The sequence below is a fragment of the Castor canadensis genome, chromosome 2 (genome assembly GCF_047511655.1).
Source record: "Castor canadensis chromosome 2, mCasCan1.hap1v2, whole genome shotgun sequence".
NCBI lineage: Eukaryota > Metazoa > Chordata > Mammalia > Rodentia > Castoridae > Castor > Castor canadensis.
The window spans coordinates 54,187,574-54,203,281 of NC_133387.1; the positions used below are offsets into that span (position 1 = coordinate 54,187,574).

General features: G+C 36.0%; 1 long non-coding RNA gene across 1 annotated transcript in view; it reads right to left on the bottom strand.

Moving 5' to 3' along the window:
- LOC141417329 (uncharacterized) overlaps window positions 1-9,367 on the bottom strand; it is a 58,598-nt gene extending 49,231 nt beyond the window's left edge. The window contains exon 1 of the long non-coding RNA XR_012441855.1: window positions 9,231-9,367. This is a non-coding gene — a long non-coding RNA (uncharacterized lncRNA). The remainder of the gene's footprint in view (window positions 1-9,230) is intronic.
- Window positions 9,368-15,708: the final 6,341 nt, after the last annotated feature.

The window sequence follows — 15,708 nt, forward strand, 5'->3', positions numbered from 1 at the left end:
TATTGCTCCCAAGGAGAATGACTCCAGGAAGACAGTAGGCCAATCATATACCCCATGTGCAGACAGTACAGTAATCTCTTTGGTTTTGCTCATCTCCCTTCCATCAGTCTGAGAGTGGGAGCAATGCCTTTCTCTACTGGGTATCTATAGAATCCAGCACAGTGTCTAGCATGAAGCAGGAACAGAGCAATTTCAATGGACTGCATACCATTGCAATTGTAATAAATGAATTTAGAGCAGTGTCTGTTGGAGCCTGTGTTATATCTCCAGTCTTCAAAACCTAAAGGCACAAGGGTCATTTCCATTATATGTAATGGGCCAATATACACTGAAGATTCTTCACAACCTTGGCAAGAATCAGAATTTCTGTCTCTCAGAGAAGTGCTCGGTAAGGATCACTGATCCTATCACCAGGGAGAAGTTAGGGAGGGGAAGGCAGAGGACAAGTCAGTGCAGAGTGGAACAAGACATGCTGGCAAGCACAAGCTGCCCAGGGCTGCAGAATCTAAGGCCTGTAGAAGAGGCCTGGTTCATAGAGGCTTCTTCCCCCCACTCTCCCAACACCAGACCTACCTGATAACTCTGTCACTTGGAGGCTAAGGAAAGGAAAGCCCAGGTTCCTCGCCTTTACCACCTTTGTCCACTCTCTGGGGCACAGAGAACAGTGCATATGCTAAACACTGACAATTAGATCTGCTGCTATTTGTGGGTAAGAACAGAACAGGTGTTTATTTTTTTTTCCTGTTTATTTTCAGGTGAAAAATGTGAGTACCTAGGAAAAATCCTTTAAAAAAAGATACTTCTTTTGTCTTCTAACATCACTATCCATGTGTTTCCCAGTTAATTTATGGGTGAAAGTTCATTGAAAATGAAAAAATTACATTAAAATATAAAAAATGAGGATGGCAGGATTTTTTTAAAGATTCACCTCTCTACAATTATACTGGTTTAAATAAGTCCTAATGTTTCCAACATTTTCATAACTGTAACAAACTTCCTTTCCACTTATTATAAAAAAAAAATCTATTCAAGATAACACTTTCTATGACTTTTCCATGATTTCTTTCGTAGGTGTTTGTTTAGGGAACCAGTTTTAATGGAACTCAGATGGCATCAAGTTCTGTTCTAGGCACTAGAAAACACACACCTCCTCTTCCCTCTGCTTTGAGAAGCATGACAGGATTGCTTATGTTGACTTTCAAGCAAGCCCCAGAGTCCTCCTACTGAGAAGCTGTGCCAGTGTGATAGCCTTAAATGTGCTTCTGTCCTTCCTACCCGTCAGGATTTTGGAATCTCTCCCCACCCCTTCATTTTATCAGAAGGAAATGGAGAATGAGACATACTCTCTCATTTAAATAGCAATGTATAAAAACTGTTAGAATGCCCATCGCTGCCTCAGATTTTAGGATGTCTCATATAACCAGGACATACACTGTTCAACTGGAATAAGCCAATCTAACTTGCATGAGGGCCCCTCGGCCTCAAAGTCTGTCATTTATGTGGTATGTGCCACATGTCATGCTCTATGCGAAAGGCTTTACCTCATCTTGATCTTTTTAATCTTTACAATTGGCCTGAGGAGTTAAGCACAGTTGTTAACTCGACTACAAACCAAAACTTAAAGAACACAGAGTAAATGAAGAGCAGGGATTCAAACCCTGAACATTTCCAGTTCTCAGGCTGCTCTCTTAAATGTCTCTCCAACCCAAATAAAACCATAGCCTTTTAAATACTGAAAGGCCAATGTCATAAGAATGCTTTTCTTTTAAAAAATCAATTTGCTGTCTTACACATCTCTACATGTTCTATTTAAGCAATTTGCTGTCTTTTAAAGGGTGTACACTTGCTTTAAAATATGAGTTAGGCATTTATGTTGAGACACAAGTAGTTCAGGTCACTGGTGTTGCAATCCTTACTGCTCCCTTTACCACCCTCAGACTTCCAAGTGTCTGTACTACTCCTTCCTATGGACCACATCTGAGCGCAGTGTTTCTGCGCCACCTAGAGGCTCGGCTCTGAAGCTGTTCTGTGTCCAGCACCTGCAGACAAGGAGAGCAGCTAAGGACTAAAATCCACCATAGATTCCCTTTGTATTACCCAGTTCTGAGATTCTAGTCCTTTAAAAGCAAAGTTGCTTTCCTCAAAGTCTTCAAATTTCATGTTAACAGAGGCTAATTGTATTAAATAAAATATGAGACTGACATTTTATGGTAATGAGTTTGGGAATAGCAATCATAAGAAAAATAGCTCATTAAAGGCTCTATTGTTGGCATTTTAGCATCTATACACTGTTTTCTACACACAGTGATCAATTACCATATTATGTGAGCAGCGACTCATCCCTCTTTGAGTTTGTCCAATATTTGAATCTTCGTCATATTAGTTGTTGTTCTCAGATATCAATAAAAAATAAATATTTCTCAAATTATAGTAAGAAATAAAGTAAAATGGCATGGTCCAATTTCCTAATCTTTACCTTATGAAAAATCGTGAGGAAATTTTTCTAGTGGTATTTTATTTTTTCTGATGACTCATAACGATGATATGACAACTGGTGCTATGGAGTACCTGCTGTGTCTAGATAGTTTTGTGTATTTATATACTACTCCTACAACATAACAACTTGAAAGTTATTACAATCACCATTTGAGGAATAAAGAAACTGGGATCCAGGTAAATAATGAAATAAGCAAATTGCAAGTGATAACAATAAAGCTGGCATTTAAAACAAAAGCTTCCAAAAATGTGTTCTCTTTCCATTACATTACAATAATTTATAAATAACAAAGAGCTATTAATTATACAACTAAAATGACAATAGTAAGGTAATAAAATTCATCTGGATATTTTGTATTAGAAATAACAAATGAAATTATTTAACTTGATTGAAAGTCATTGAAATAGGAAGAATTTTGAAACAGTTCACAATGAAATTGCTTAACCTAAAGAATACTCCAGGGTGAAGACAGTCTAGGAAAGAAGCGGGTCATTGAGAAGGCAGAAGTGTGTATACATGGTAAAATGAATTTGTGAGATGTTTCTAAGCATATTTCAAAGTAAATCCATGTCTCTTGTTTTATAGCCAGGTAACTTTCTTCTAGATGGAGAATTAAGACTATAAGATCTTCCATTCCAGTAAGTCACAGTCTTTCTATACCATGGAGCTAGATGACCCTAAAAAACCAATGTATGTAGGCCAATGGCATGTCTACTTCTAATATCCATTCACTAGGTACCTTTGGAATCTGTCTATTATTACAGTTTTCAACTGAGATTTGCATTTTATGACATTTTGTTCACTTAGAAATATTTCCACAAAAATGAATTATACATGTTGAATATTTAATGTCCTGGGGGATATTGTAATGCAAATAAGGATAAATTATATTATGGTATAAAAATATAATTATATTATAAATATGAACAAATTCTTATACATTCCTGTAAAACATATACATCCTGCTAACTCAATATGGAAAAAAAGAATGATTATGAATATTTGGAGGGATATCCACACTAGGAAATGGGCACAATTATCTTTGCTAGCATATAAGTGTGGATCTTGGGTAACTTTTAAATTGTAAAAGTAGCATATGGGCATTATGATCTTAAAATGTTAAAACTAGAGGAGATGTAAATATCATCTATTCTAGTCAACATTACATTTTTCACAGATGAGAAAGCTGAGGCCCATAGATATGAAAGGACTTCCCAATACAGCCAGATAAGGGCAGATCCAAGAATAGATCCTGAGTGTCCCAATTGCCAGTCTTGATCTTTGGGTAGATTGCAAAATATGTGTCATACATGTATGTTCCATCTTAATTACACACAGTGTAGGTAAATTTGATGTATATCCAAGTGCCTGTCTTTGCTGGGCTATAAAACAAATGGTAGGTGCCTAGAACAGCAGTAGGAATTGGGGTTGGATGTCGAATAAGATTCACATATTCACCTGCTGAATAGAAGAGAGTACAGTGGAAAAAGTGACGACCAGAGGACAATTTTTGGCAAGAAACCCTCCACTTTTGCTCTTTATGTTATGGAAATGGAAAATTTCAGATATGCCATATTAAAAAAAATTATCAGAGCTGTGGATGTAGCTCAGCAGTAGAGTCTCCCCTAGCACGCCCAGGCCCTGAGTTCTATATCCAGTGAGTGAGAGAGAGAAAAGGAATGGAGGGAAAGAAAAGCAAGGGAGGAAAGAATGACTTCAACCATACATCAAAATCATGAAAAGGAAAATGTGATTTAAAACTACCCCTTTATTTACCTATTGCATTGCTACAATTTAAAATTGTGATAGCACTGTTGTCCAGGCTGTGGGTGAATGGGCACTCTCATATATTGCTGTTAAGATTATCTTTATGGAAGGTAATTTTTCAATATCTGTCAAAATTACAGCTGCATACACCCCCTCACCCTTCAGTTTTACTTCTGGAAGTTTATCCTACACATATACTTGCACTTGTGCAAAAAATAATGCTTAAAATTTTTCGTTACTGATTGCTTATGGTAGTGAGAGAATGTAACCAACTCAAGGTTAAAGGTTAAATAAAGCATTGCACATTCATATAATTGAATAATATGTATGGCTATGAGAACAAATAAGCAAACTCCCTGTGTATGACTACGGAAAGATCCCCCATGAGAAAATCACTGAGTGAAAAAGCAATGTGTTACATATCATGTATGGCATACTCCCTTTCATGTAAGAAAGAAAAAAGAAGATATTTGTGTTTCATATTTTTTTAAATTCTGTAGAGCATATAAGAAACTGACATTGTAGATAAGAATCTACAATGGTAGATTTATTTTATATCCATATATAAAATAAAAGAATAAAACCTGCTGAAGTTGTTTTAAGAAAGGGAAAATGATGGAAAGGTAAATCTAAAATATATTATAAGCACACATGTTAATATCACAATGTACCCCCCCGTATAGCTATTATATATTAATAAAACTTTTTAAAAAGGGAAAAAAAGAAACTGACAGCAATATTTAACTTGGTTTGATGGAAGAGGAAATGGGCAGACAAGAATGAGGCATGGGATTGTCACTGTGTATCTTCTTATTTCCTTTAAATGTTTTTTGAGGGGAAAGGAGCTATCCCTGACTTTTAAAAAGGAGACATAAGAACGGAAAATAACCAAACAACTTTAACATACTTAACAGAGATTATTCAGGGTGCTCAGACTTGGAGTGGGGCAGCTCTACAGAAGGCATTGGGGAGGGTCACAGCAGTAGTACAGAGAAGCAAAAGCTGCCCAGAGTCAAATCACCAAATTCACAACTGAACCAAGTTTGACAAGGGAGAGATGACTGGACATTGTACTTATCCTCTGATTCTAACACACATTTTGGTACAGAATCTGGATTGGGTTGAGTTAAAATTCAGTAGATCTTGAAAATATTCTCTGCTTTCAATGGACTACCTCCCAAGGCAGGTACCATGGGGGGTAGGTACTTGTAAATGGACATGGATATCCTCCCATCTGCATACAAGTTTTACCATAAGGCCAAATGTTGTAAATACTAAGTCCAATATATTGTGAATACAGTTTTATTTAACTCCAGAGAAATAACCTTATCAAAAAATGAAAAACAAAGCTGTGTACATGAAGATTTGTTGGCAGCAATATGCTAACAATAGCAATCCTTTCAATCCTACTCTTGGATACTATAAATAAGAAAACCATATGGATAAAAGGATGAAAATATGATTCTCTATTGCAACATTACTGAGAAAAGGCATAATTTGATTCCCAAGGTCTTTGGCATAAATAGTTAGTCATATCTAAAGACTTCCCAAAGCTATTGACAACCTGTTTCTCTTCAAATCTAAATGTTATTTTCTGCTTTGAGATAAAGTCAATATGAGAATTATACAATTTACACTTCACTTACTTTAACCATAATTTTTGAAGTATGCCATTAAATTTTGTGGTTTTGAAAATAGAAAGGCCTCACAATCTCTGTTCCTCATAGCCCTGAGAAGTTCACAGGAAGGCAGTTTTTCTGGCCACTGTCTACCAAAGAGATGGATATATATATAACGGTTCTAATATAGGGAAAACCTTCCCAGCAAAGATTAATTATAGTCATTCACATATTTTTCCCATAGGTAAGTTGTTGTTTGATTTTTGTTTTATGTTTTTTGAGATAGCTCTCACCATGCAGCCCAGGCTTCCCTCAAACACACAATCCTCTTTTCTGCTTCCACCTCCCAAGTGCTGGGATTACCTGTGTGTGCCACCATGCCCGGTTCCATATATAAGCTTTGTTCTTAAACTTTAATACTGAATTTAATCATGAAACCCAGGAAAGCTTCTAGTGTCCTGGTTCTCCACCAGGAGTGACTTTTGCCTCTCTCTTCCCATACTGTGATATTTGAAAAGGTCTAGAGATGTATTTGGTCATCATAACTAGAAGAGGGGGAGTTTGTAGTGTTATGGGCATCCATGGGATAAAAGTCAGGGATGCTGAAAACATCCTTCAGAGCACAGATTGTGGGTAAGCACCCACCACAGAGAATTCTCTGATCCTTAAAGTCAATAACATAAAGGCTGAGAAACCTTGATCCTGTGTTATATGAGGAATAATTTTATTTACATTTCTCAGATTGAATTTGGAATTCTGGCTACAAGACACATAAAGAATGCTTCCATTATCATAAACATTCCTAAGTTTAATTATTATTTTAAGTTTATCTTTTTTAATTTTTTAATTTTTTTTTTACTACAGGATAGTTATACAGGGGGTTTGTTGCCACATTTCCCTATATGCATATATTGTACCCCAGTTGGGTTCATCCCCTCCATTATTCTCCCTCTTCCCCACCTCCTTTTTAAAATGACTTCAACAGGCTTCAATGTTCCATATTCATACATGTATAGAAAATACATCAACCATATCCACCTTCTCAAATGCTTTAGAAACTGAAAATGGGATCACACTTTTAATATGCTTGGATTTAATGTGATTTGCATTTTATACTATGAATCACTTTCTTTTGTTCACAATGCTGAGTCACAGGATAATGATATCCTTGGAAACAAAAGGGAAACAAAAAAAGTGTTGAAGAATTTACTAAGTTTTTTTCTCTGATATAAATCACAACCAGAATTGTCTTTAGTTATGACATGTATTTCTATATTGTTTTACAATTTCATGTATTATGTACAGCATGCCCAAGATGTTAGTCATATATAGACACTGTGGTTCACAGAGTGATAAGAAACAACAGCCCTAATTGACATGTTTTCATACCACCATTATAGCCCAATAGTAAAACGGAGATTAAACAAGCTTACCAAATATTTTAGATTCATCCAAACTCTCTACAAATACACAGATAGAATTTTCAGATTCATTTTAACCATTGCCAAAGGATTATTGTGCCTTTTCAGATAATTTCTCTTCCCAAAAAAAAAAAAAAGCTTGACTTTTTAATCTAGGTCAACTGAAGATATAAACAAACAAACCAGTGACATGGGAATCCATTGACCTTTATTAAACTTTATACTGGGGAATCTGGAATTTACTAGATGATGCAAGAAAGGAAAATAAACATGGAAAAACCCCAAACTATAGAATAAATGATTTAGGAGAATGATACATTTAATGAAGTAATACATTCTAATAGCAACAGTTGACTACCAGAAAGAATAAATAGAAGTTTGATCTAAGCTTGCGATTTTCAATGAGATGAGTTTAAAAGTGGACTTTCACAATAATACGGAGATTCTATTTCAACTTGAATTTGAATGTGCTGTTGAGTTTGCATTAAGGTTCACGCATATGAGCTGTTCACAAAGTAGTTTAAAATATATCTGCTACCATGTGCATACTCAAAACACTTTCATGCCCTTTGGAAAAAGAAGTCTCACATATTGAGTCTAATTTTTTTTTTCAAATTTGGTAGCGACACCATAGACTGGATTCTTTCCATAACTTCTTCACCCTTTAAATATTGGTCGTGGGAGCCAAAGCACATAAAGTTCAAAACCTAACTGGAATCTATATCAAATGCCAGTTGGCCAGGTGAGAATCTGACCTGCATTCACACCCCGCTGAGTTCTGTGGAAGTTGCTGGGGAGTCTTTAAATGAATTCTCATCACTCTCACTGATTGGTCTCATTTTTATCCCTAAAGGACAGTACTTCTTTCATTCCTTACCCCACAGAACAACCCTCACAGAGTATGCTACAGCTCAGAATATGTGAACTGAATTTTTTTAAGCTTTTAAAGAGTGAGCCAGAGGGACCCAAATGTCAATAAAAGAAACTTGGAAAAACAGTGCCCTGTGCTTTGTAGAGGTTGGCTGAGAAAAATTTTTCTGGATCCCTTGTAAACTTTCCCTCCCCTTTTCAAAACTACTTAGATCATGCTCATCTCGTTCTAAGAGAACATTTACATCAACTCACTCTTTTCACCAATTTGTTACTTACAAATATTTTTCACTCAACCCTTCTAACAACCACAGAAGTGAAGCATTTTGTCATTACTAGTATTATTGTTATTTCTGTTGCTTTGAGAGATCAAAATAAGTACTTAAGATCAATAGGCTTGAGGTGGCATTTTCTGTATTTTTTCTGTATCAATTCAAGAAAGGTACCTTTACATCTCTGAGGATCTGTCTTCCTATAAATTAAATTTGACTAAAACAAACATGTCACACAGTTACAGGGGGAAATAAACAATGTGACATAAGTGAAAGTGTGCTAAGCTGTGCTCATAACACTGCTTATTTAATTCCATTTTAAAAATGGGGTTGGTTGGGTTGGATTGATCCTTTTTTTGTTTTGTTCTGTAAAAATGAAAACATGAAGACTTACAAAAATTATGGAATTTGCCCAAGGGCACACAGGCTAGTGTGGTAGAGAAGAATGGAATTTTAAGTCTTTGGAGCAGATGCTCTTGGACCAACCATACCCAGTCCATCATAAGCAAAGCCTTATCCCCCAACTTCAGGTAGGGTTGGTGACTGACAGCTCACAGCTGTATCCCTCTCAAGATACTGCCTCAGGACTAAAGAAGATGCATCCTCCAGGTTTTGTGTCCTCCTGGGACTGCCCACTACAAGATTAGAGGCCTGTCCCCCTTGCCTCAACTCTGTACAACCTTGAAAGGCTTTCAGAGCTACAGAGCTCCCTGTAGGATCAACTGAAACCTGTACTGCAATTACAGAGTTCAACCACTCCCTCTTTCCATCCTTGTTTCCTTACCTTCTGTCAGTAAGTGCAGTCCCCAAAATTCTCCCCAATAAACCTGCTGCTCACAAATGTCCATCTCAAATTTTCCCAGGGATGAGGCTTAATGATGTCTCCAAACTCCAAATTCCATGTTCTTGGCACAACACTACATGTGAAAGCAAGGAAAGTTTTCTTCACAATAAAATTATATCTGCCTGCCAAGTTATCAGCAAATCTTTTTTTTTTCCTTTTTCTTTTATTATTCATATGTGCATACAAGGCTTGGTTCATTTCTCCCCCCTGCCCCCACCCCCTCCCTTACCACACACTCCGCCCCCTCCCTCTTCCCCCCCCCTCAGTACCTAGCAGAAACTGTTTTGCCCTTATTTCTAATTTTGTTGTAGAGAGAGTATAAGCAATAACAGGAAGGGACAAGGGTTTTTCAGCAAATCTTTTTACAAATGTAAAATAGAACCTGTAATTTTAGATCATTCCAGGACAGCTTCAGGATCATGAAGAACAGAGCCCAAAGCAAAATTAAACACTATAAATATTCTCTGCTGCCTTTTTTGTGTGAGGAGATACAAAAAGTGATAAAACTGGCTCTGTTGTCAAAGAACCTGGAACCAAAATGCCTAGAATATCAACTCTCCAGAGGAAAGGAGAGCAGAGACATGGATCCTACCCAGAAGCCCCTGCTTCAAGGCTCTGACTCCATCAAAGTGCATTCACAGAGCACACTGGTGTAGCCACAGAATAGTCACAAATCATGCCATATACAGCTGTCTCTGTAGCACTGACTTTAAGAATCACCCAGTGAGGTTTCCTTGGAGAAGCTGTGTTTCTGCTATCATTGCTCCCTGAGGTCTCCTGAGTCAAACTGAGCCAATCACATTCTCTTTCCCAATAATTTGGTCTTTAGAATAAAGGACCCAGAGACTCCTGATCTCAATAATATGAAACTACAGAAAAGGGACCACAACAGCTTCTGCTATAGTCCCTGAGTAATTCTGCTTCCAAAGGACTAGATGTAAGTTTGCTAAAGCAATTTGAGTTGAATTTGGTTATTTGAAATCCAAAGAAACTACACTACTTCAAGTCCTCTATAAAGTTTTGTATTAAGCCCCAGAAATTTTAATTCTGGCTTTGGCAGAGAGAGAATTTCTATCTGTACAAACTGTCTCCCATATGGTGATGTTGATAAAAGAACAAGAAAACTTGGGAAACTGTCCACCTGTCTCAATGTCATAGGATAGGAAGATGAAAGCAGAAATAGAAAAAAATCCATAACAGCATCAAAAGGTTCGTAACAGATCATGTCATTTCTTTCTAAAAAGTCAACAATAGTTTCTCATCACACTTCAAATAAAGTCCAGTGCTTCATTGGCTGTACTCTACATTGCCTACCTTACCAATCTTTCATTATCTATGACCTCATTTCTATCTATTCTCCTCTTCACTAACTCCATCCAGGTACAATGGCATCCTTTTTCTTCTCAAGCACACATCTACCCCTAGACCTTTGCACTTACAGTTTCCCCATTAGGACTTTTGAATATCCTACAGATACCTCCATGGCTAACAGATATCTTCCCTCAATTCTCTGTTCCTATCTAGAAAAACTGGACTGAGCAACTCTTATCTGGAAAAATGCCTCCCATATCCTCATATTCTACCTAAATTTTATTCAGGACACTGTCACTACCTAACATTACCTTATAAAATTACTACATGTTTGTTATTACCTGTCACCCTTACTGGATTTCGGTTTCCATTATGGTCGTGAATTTGCATGCTTTCATTCATTGTAGAGTCCACACCATTTGGAAGTAAATGATACATAGAAGATTCTCAACTAATATTTCTTAATCAGATAACTAAACAAATGATTGAAATCTAAGCATTGAGACATTTCTACTTGCAGATAGTGTCAAAAATATGTGTGGAGGACTGTGATGACTTTGATTCAGCCCCTCCACCCCATCTCTCAGTTTATTTAATAGCAGCAGACATATTCCTCAGGAGAAGAGTCCTGATAGGCTGAGGCCCACAAAGGGAGCATTTCTCCCATCTGATGTTATTTCAGCACACACTTGTTATGGGCCAGGTACTGAGGCACGTTGAGACTTTAGGAAGGGGGACAGCCTCTTTGAGGTACAGAGTTAAGTGATTTTAATGGCTGGAACCAGAATGAGGCAGCATTGAATACTGATAAGGACCATCCCAAGTAGGAATGCAGACTTGGGGAGGGGACTGAGAAGATGTCAGACTAGCTTTCTCTGTTGAAATATCTGCCCTGAACATGTAAGATTTCTCCTATAGGTGTTTTTTTTACTGTTAAATGGCTTTTCCAATAACTCTACATACCTTAACCAGCACATTCCTTTATAGCTAAATCGGGGATGGGGGTTGTGTCTTCAAATCTGTTTTACTCCATATTCTTAATCCAACTGAAAAATAGTTTCCATTAGAGTCAAAGAAAAAAGTTGAGCTTTCATACATTAAATTTTATATCTCACAAAATGAATTTTGTTTGAGAGTTCTCTAACCTTCTTTAAAGGTCATTTGTTTGCAAAAGGATAGGCCAAATCAGTAGTTCAACTATCATTCTGACTAACAAGGCAATGGTAAATTGAATTTTGATATGATCTCTGAACAAATATGACTGAGGAACAACACAATGAGGCTCCATACCACACAGTGCAGGTGCCTTTCCTGCCATTCTTACCAAGCCCACTGGACACAGGTGCAAGAACCAGGGACGGCTTGGATAGGGAAGTGATCCTGAGAAATGGATTCACACCACTGCTAAATGTTAGTTTTCTTTTATAAAGTACAAGAGGTAAGAATAAATATACAGAATATTTGTGTTCTTAAGTACCTTTTAAAATCAATGATAGAGGGGGAGTGGGTGGTAAGGGAGGGGGTGGGGGCAGGGGGGAGAAATGAACCAAGCCTTGTATGCACATATGAATAACAAAAGAAAAATGAAAAAAAAAGAAAATAAATAAAATAAAATAAAATCGATGATAGACAGATAGATAAATTATTTTACTTAGTTGAAGATCATACTAGCTGATGACTGAATATAAGATATAGGTTGTAAAGAGCAACCAAAATATAAAAATGTATCTTAAAGGTTGAAAAGTTTTTGATTTCTTTGAGAAAAAAATATATCAAAAGCATCAAAAATATTCTATTTTTTTACTTAGCAATTTTATTTCTGGAACTTAGACTAAGACAAAATCATAGATATGGAAAAAGATTCTGTTACAAGGATGTTGGCTTTGTGTGTAATCATAATCATGAAAATTTGGAAATGACATAAAATGTCTCACAATAGGAGCTAAGTAAAATAATGCAGAGAAATATAATAAGTCATTGATGTTAAAATATTTAGAGGGTTTAAAAAGTAATTATGGTACTGTCTTAAGTTGTTATGTATTCTAACTTAATATGTTATATATCAGTTAAAATAAGTGTGCATTTTTACACATTAATTGTAAAAAAATTCTTGAAGGACATATGCTAAATGTTATTAGGTTGCCCTTAAGTATTTGAATTATCTATAATTTTTATTTTATTGCTTTTGTACCTTTTATAACAAAATCAAACATAATGAATATGTGTTACCTTTTAATAAAAATGCTGTGTATAAAACTATATGACGAAGAAAATGAACTTCATGTGGAGCAAAAGACTGAAAAGAAAAGCAGCTATTTGTTGCAATGACAGAGAATAATTTGTGTGATACTTCGTAGAGATATAATCCTATCTTGCCACCTTGAAATGATAATAAATAACAACCACTCTTACAAGGAAGCAATGTCAGAGGGCTACAATGGGGAGCCAAAGTAATATTAATAGTCCCAAAGTCATATGTCAAACAAATGCAAAAATTCCCTAGAGAAAGATGCTGGTAGAATAAATAATCTAGAATAGAAGAGTGTACTCCAGGTAATAATGCTCTTTGTGAGGTGACATACATGGAATAGGCTTGAAAGCACTGAAAGTATCAATCATTACACCAATTTTTGATGTATGGTGGTAAGTATGTTAAGTTCTGTTACTATAGTTGTATAACTACCACATAAAGAGTTTATGAAAAGAACATTTGGAAAATTTTGAGCCACATAACTACATTTAAAATCTTATTTGTACCAAATAAGATTTTTAAAGGCTGCAAGCTTATGAATACAAGCTGCAAATGTATATGCCTTTCTTTTCTTTTTATTCTAAGTTTGCTTAACTGCTCCACTATTCATTCTGTCTCTCTCTCTCTCTTTCTCTCCTCCCCCCCCATTAGTACTTTAGTACTGCCTTAATATCAAAACCAAGTAGTATTTCCCTGTAAATTTTCTGGTTTCTGGTAATCTAGTTACAATAAAGCCTAAGTTTTCTAATTTTGCTAACTAGGAATAATCAAAAAGAAATTGAGTTTCTTTGATTCACAAAACCACTGTTAAGCTTATGAACTCTTTTTCATTTAAATCACACTGACCATAAGTTGGTTAAAGAAGAAAGGAGTTTGAAAAAGTTTTGTAGAAATTGCTGCCTTTTCCTCATTTGTTGCAGAGAGGAATTAGATCAACTCTGCACATTGACTAAGCCTAGAACAAATTTTCCCAGATCTAAGGGTTTATAAAGGATTTTTATTGTCATACTGGAAAAAAAAAAAAAACAATGACCATGCATTGCAATTTAACTTGGAGAAACAGGGAGCACTTCAGACTAAAAGAGAATGTTCCAACCTGTGAGCTTGTTAAGGCTGAATGCTGCAAGTTTATTCAAATGGACACTTGTCTTTGTTTTTGCTCTACTTCTTGTTCAGTGCTCTTAACAACCCACAATCTCCATAAAGAACTCAAAAGAAAAAAGATTTCAGTGTGTGTAAGAAATAATTAAAGAGTCGTTTAGTCTGAGACCCCTAAGAAATAGATCCTGGTGCAAGAATTTAAATAAGTATTTATTAGGACGTTCAGGAAACTCCAGTAGCAAAATAGAAAAGAGATACAAAAAAAGGGAGTCAGCCAATGGAGAGTAAAGTCATTAAGCAAATGTGTTAGCTTTTGCTACATGAGAAACCACTGAAGCACTCACTGACTTTAAAAAACAAACATGTATAATGTCTCACTTGTCTATGAGTCATCCTGGTGGTTCTTGTCTGACCAAGACAAATATTCTCTGAAAGAAACTATCAGAAAAGAGTAGTAATAACATTATTACAATCATGTCTTGAACGAATAAGAATTATTTAAGGAAAAAAGCAACCTCAAAAAAGTGTACAAATATGCTTTATTTATATCCAGACATGAGTTGGTATCTTGAGGAAATTAAACTAAAAATTAAAAATAAGTGATGTTGACTTCAGTGTATTCTAACTTTTTCTCAATAATTCTTAGTAAGAAATAAATTTCCCATTGCACACAGACACCCATTTATAATAGTCACATCCACACCCACACATACACACATCAACAAAATAAACACATGCACTTGCACAACTTAAAAAAAGGTTTCATTGTAATCTTTACTATTGTCTTCTATTTCATTTTATCAAAGCACTGGTAGTAATCTATTAATTTCATTCACCGTCATAACCATTTTTGAGAAGTCCTATGTAACCAATTCTTACAATGAGATAAGTACAAGGGACAAATGTTTGTTCTTCCCAATTCTGGCTGTTCTTCAGCCCAGTCCTGCCCTATTGTCTAGCTCCCCTTAGTACAAAGAGAAACAGGGCTCTTGTAGACCTTCTCGCAGATTTCCAATATCATTAGGCTGCCCTGATCTTTAGTCCTGGCGTCAGCTACTCACCCTTCTCAGCCCTTCCCTAACTGTGCAAAACATGGGGAATGAATGTTCCTGCCTGGGAAAATAAAGCCTTCTGTGACCTGAAGTTCTTCTGCCTATTGGGAATGTGTGAGGCATGAGGCTGAAAAAGGCAAAGGTTACTATACTAACCTCTAGAGAGCTGTGAAGAGCCTCTTCCAAGCCCCAGAATAGAAATCAAAACCCCTGACATTTCATCCACTCTGTGGCCAAAGAAGCACACACACGCACATACACACACACACACACAGCACAACATCTAATTAAATTTTCACAATGAAACATATATCAAGGTTTTAGGAACTGAGATTTTGTAGTCACATAGATGCAAGCACAGATTAAGTATATTTTTAGGCAAATGATCTCATACCACAAAGTCACTTAAGACATGGTCTACTTGCTATCTCTGCTTTTTCTACTCATGCCAATCAAGCATCACAAAATTGTACCTTTAGTCGTGATTTACATTTCTTACGGTTGTTAAGTTAGCTCTACTCTTTGATATTCATAATTGCTAGGTTAAATTAGAGACAGGAAAATTTTACATCTCAAAACAATATTTAGAAAGAGTTCTGGGGATAAATGGTGGTGATGTTTGCTCAATATGTGAGTGTACTTAATGCTTCTCACCTGTACATTTTTAAATGATGTAAATTTATGTTATGTTCATTTTATCTTA